This window comes from Rhagoletis zephyria, unplaced genomic scaffold, assembly GCF_001687245.7.
Source record: "Rhagoletis zephyria isolate East Lansing unplaced genomic scaffold, Rhagoletis_zephyria_1.1 Rzeph_scaffold_01436, whole genome shotgun sequence".
NCBI classification, from domain to species: Eukaryota; Metazoa; Arthropoda; class Insecta; order Diptera; family Tephritidae; genus Rhagoletis; species Rhagoletis zephyria.
Window position 1 is genome coordinate 65,310 of NW_016158520.1, and position 5,124 is coordinate 70,433.

A 5,124-nucleotide genomic window follows, 5' to 3' on the forward strand; every position below is an offset into this window, starting at 1 on the left:
TTTTTCAATTTGTTTTGAAAGGTTTTGAGCACCGAGAGCGAAGGCAGAGCGAATACGCTTTCGATGTTCGCATTATGAGAGTAGAAGACATGGATAACTGGATATGAAACTCTTTTTCTCGTGAGAGAGCTGTCAAAGTGTGTATTTTTTATAACATTCTCCAGTAGAGCCACTTTGACGAAAACATGTATGGGCATTTATAGCGAAATTTATGGAGAAACTTTTGATTAAACACAACGAACAAAAGTTGCAATATTCTTCGTATCTATTATATATTTCACTGTTTATATTGCCAGGAAAATTGCATTTAGTTACAAATACGGTTTTATGATAATATTAAAAAATGCAGGAAGAAGAAATCCACTAAATTCAATGTGATGCATTTTCCACACATCTACTGGTAGCTCGCCACTTCGCGTGTCAGCTGTTGATCTGCTCAGGGATTGGCAGTGCTACCAAGTACGAAAACGAGTTCCTGGGCGCGCTCTCAGAAAAAATGAGAGAGTTTCCTATTTAGTTATCCATGGTAGAAGATGTACTGACGAAATATTTGGATCGTGTTTTGACACGTTCAATATTTATTGACAGTAGAAATTTCGCGATATGAAACACGATCCATCAATACTGCATGCTACACTCAATAAATACTGACCGTGTGATAGGGCCCTTTGGTTCACATGTATCGATACCAAAATTTCTTGATATCGGACGAAAAGTATCGAGTATGTACTTCTATTACTAGTTTGTCCCTACCACAATACAATTAGTAGAGAGCCTTGGGTGAATTTGGCGACTGCCTTCCTCGGGGACTCAGTATATCCAGTAAACAAACTTAGCTATTTTTTTTCACCAAGTTTTTTCCCCCATAAAGGACTAGTGTTGCAAGCAACGCTTTTTCGGCAATTAGGGTGTTGTGCAGCTATTTAATGTGGTGAAAATTATTTAAGCACTGGAGAGATTTATTCACATGGAATTGGAGATAGGGCTGATAGATTTATTTTAAATAAATTGTGAATCTGCGAAAATATCTTTTCAGCAGATGAATATACTTTTTAACCTTTTTTCCGAAAATTTACATACAGGCTCGAAAATATGCGAGTAACATTACGTTTGTATAGTAACTTCTCCAGTAAAACATTGCAGCGAGAGCGTAAAAGCAAAATAGAGCGTAAAATTGAGAAGAAGAGAAAACTAGCAGAATAGGTTATTGAACACAAAACTAGCAAAAACTTGCAAGAGAACAGTTGTTGCACTGCTTTGACAATCTGCTGTAAACATTTTACTATTTATAAATCAGTTTTAAACTCTTTGCTTTACACACAAGCACTTACACTGTCCAGTACATCATTAATATTATGATTTCCACTCATTTTACTTTTGTTTGTGCCAAGGCGAATCAATATAAGGTGATAGCAGGAGTACAAAAACAAAAATTTACATGTATTTTGTTTTTGCTTTGGCGGCATAAACTGTCAAAACCTGTAAGTGTGTGTAGAAATTCAAACAAAATTTTTCAATTTGATATCAGAAGCCGTGCGGCGAAACACATACACAAAATCAACTGAGCTAGTAACACCACTTTTTATATATTCTTTTGACATTTATTCTTCTTCTTCTTCTGCTAGCTAATTTCTGCTAGTAAAAATTTCACTAGCAAGAATTTGCAGCTCTCTCGTGTTGTTACGCTCTCGATTCAGTGCTCTCTTGCAAATTTTTTGGGTTATCATACACTTTTCCAGTAAAAGTTTGCAGGTTCCAGTACAAATTAGTACTGACTATTGGTAACTATACAAACCTATTCAAATATCGTCGCCTGGATGGAAAATTGCCGGAAGCGTCATTTTGACAATTTGTGGTTTTTGGATATCTTCTTTAGTTTCCGACTAATTGACTAAAATTTTTTCGGTTATTTGGTACAAATTGCGTTAGTATTGCTGTCGTACTAAACTAATCAAGATCTTTTAAATAGAGTTATCTGTTCTTCTTTAGTTTCCGACATATTCAGCTTTATCATGAGTTTCATTTTCTAGAACCGGGTCACTTTTCGTTTGCGTGTGTTCACTACAGGTGGATGAAAAAATTGTTGGCGAAATTTTGTTCGGGCGAAACTCACGATTAGGCTGATTAGTAAAAAGTATGGTTAATTTATAAAAATTGTTATCACATTTTGGCGTATATCACTAAAACTGACTGCAAATTTTTTGACAAATGTCGTATACGACAAAATTTTATTAAACTCATAAATGGTTGACACTAAACTAAAAAAAAAAAAGATAATTTAAGAATTTCCTGAACTAGTACGACACTTTGGAGAAAATCTGTAGTCGTGTTTCTGAGAAATTGCATTCCAAACTTCAATCGTGAGTTACCGAAAGTAACTTGTGACAATCTTTTATCCAGGGATCTACATAAATTATAATTGTCATTATTTTCGCAGTTGGAGTATATGCCAGACGAGTAACAGGTATATACATACAAGGATACCTAAATTAGCGCGTTGAACTTGTATATTTATCTCTCTCCAACGCATTAATTCTATATACGTAGGTACCAACGCCTGACAAAGTTATGTCTAAATTTAATAATGGCTCTATGACAAAATATTCATGGAATGTATTCGTAGATTTTTATTTACTTCATTTCATACATTAGCATTGATGTTTTGTTTTTCATACATTAGTATTGATGTTTTTTACTAAATACCAGGAATAAATATTTAATAAAAAACTATTTCATTTAAGCTTAACCAACTTTTAGTTGCTCGGAGCTAATTTTGGAACGCTTCACGAAATATTTTCATAGACAGTAAATGCAACCCTGGGTGCATCATTAACGAGCTGAAAAACCAAACAAATAAAAAAATTCCATCTGAACCAATATTCCCAAAAATTATAAAGCAAAACAAAAACCATTTTTCCCATTTTATGCACTGTTATTTTTATTATTGCAATACAATTTCGCAGCTCTTCAAACATTTTCCACATTATGCTTTTAGGGCTAGTAGTTTCCGACCCCATTTGCTCGTTTTTTTTTTTCAATTCTGAATTTAGGCTAGGCTTCATGGGAACTTACTGTGGGTGCAAACAGACCATATTTTGTAAACTGAATTGTGATATTTAATTTTATTTTATAATGAAAAATGAATTTAATGTGCAATTTTTTAAGTTTACTAGATGTAAGACAACTTTTAATTTTCTTTATATATTGCATGCTTTAGTTTTAATTCTGTTTAAGTTAAGTTGTAAAGGTGAAAATAGGCCTCCTGGGCAACCGAGCACATTAAAAAAAAATCGGTAACGCGCGTAAAAGCATACCTCACAAGTGGTGTGGAAAATGCAAGAACAAATATAAATGGAATAATTTTCGAAATTATGAAATGGTTATTGGTATTTTCCATCTCAAAGGGGGTGATTAATTTGAACGTTATTTAAGCTGCCTTTACACGGTCGATTTTTGTCGTTTAACCAAAATCTACCCGTGTAAATTGCAATTCAACCGTAAAATGTAAGCGTTTTGGCTAGTCGATATCTTAAGTAAATTTTCCAGTCGACAGAAATCGACCCGTGAAAAGCCGACTTCAGGAATTTTTTAATTTTCTTTTTTTTTTTTGCTTGGGCGTCTTTTGAAGATGTGCCAAATTATATTGTCTACTTAAATACAAAACAACAATTTCTTTAAGCCATCTTGTGCAGCAATTTGTTGATCTTATCCTCACGGCTACCGAAATCACCAACCTCAACGTAGTGATTAGCCTTCTTGCGCCAGCCTCGGGTTGATGTGTTGAGCTTGAATAGCAACAGGAAGTTGGGGGCTTTCTTGAAGTGAAGTGAATCAACGCACTGAATTTCGTGCGCTTCGCGAAATTTGCGTTCGATCACAAAGCAGAGATTGGGACACGCTTGACCATTCCACGTTTGTACATCAATTCACAAACTGATTTAAGATTTGGATAACCCCATATAGGGGGTTCGGCATACGTAGCATATTAATGGTTGCCTTGCTCAATTTGATGAACACACCGTTTTAATGTGGCGAAGACAGAACTGTAAAACTACGCACTTTTTGTGCAACTTTGTTGATACCGCGGATGCGGATCACAAAAGCCAATTTGGATTTTTCAGGCCCGTCGAATTGGCCGCATTTCTTTGCCACACAGCGTTACTCCATCTCACGGCGTCCATCACGGAGTTTTCTTGTTTGATATTTCTCAGCATGCACCAAGTTTTCACATTTACGGAGTGCAATCACAGCAGAGCGCTTTAGTTTACGTTTGATCAGGGTAGCAATTTGCTGACCTGCTCTTGCTGAACTGCAGCTTCGGCTCGGGGACAGGAGGCAGCTTCCTGGAAGGTTGTCTGCCCTTTGCTTGCGGTTTCTTACCGGCCCATGATGGCAGTCATCTTAACTTGTTACTTAGCACGTTGAAAAGGCGAAAAAAAGTTCGCCAAATGTTTGGAGCACATCGTAAATGAGCCACTCGATTTATAACATTTCTATAAACAATTTAATTAAATACTTTTTATACATAGATATGCTGCAACCATGCACTTACTTTCCCAAATTCCATCCTGTTTATCGGCATAATTTTCCAAATATGCCTGCTACTTCATTACTAATTACTAAATTTTCCAACTGCGCCTTCTTTGTTGGCTCGACATATCCTAAAAAGACAAATTTACATTAAACAATAGAAATCGCAAAAATTAGCAAATAAAATACTCGCTTTGTTTTGTTTTGTTGTCAAATTTCTGAGAAATGTGAATTCACCACGATGCGATACAGAAAGAACAAGGACCAGGGATGTAATTTTAAGTAAATCTATTATTCAGTGGCAAGGCGCAGAGCGTTCGGGGCAGCAATATTAATTTGTATCAAATATAACATTAAACGGTGGTTCTAATACATTTTTTGATATTATTAACCAGAGTACATACATTATATGGTATTTCTTTCAAAATTAATGTACTATATGAACTTTTTTTTCAAATATTTCTTAAGTTTCTTTCATGAGTGCTGAAAAGCAACCATGCGTGTAAGAAATTGTGTGCTACCTAAAATTTCACCTCTGGAAACTTTATCCCCATAAAGGACTTCACCACAGTTTTTTTTACTGGATATACTGAG

General features: G+C 35.2%; 1 long non-coding RNA gene across 1 annotated transcript; it reads right to left on the bottom strand.

The window, feature by feature from the left end:
* Positions 1-3,296: 3,296 nt before the first annotated feature.
* On the bottom strand, positions 3,297-4,661 carry LOC108364006 (uncharacterized). Its single transcript, XR_001847686.1, has 2 exons — positions 4,553-4,661; positions 3,297-4,493 (listed from the first exon to the last, which is right to left on the bottom strand). It is a non-coding gene; the product is annotated as an uncharacterized LOC108364006 (long non-coding RNA).
* Positions 4,662-5,124: the final 463 nt, after the last annotated feature.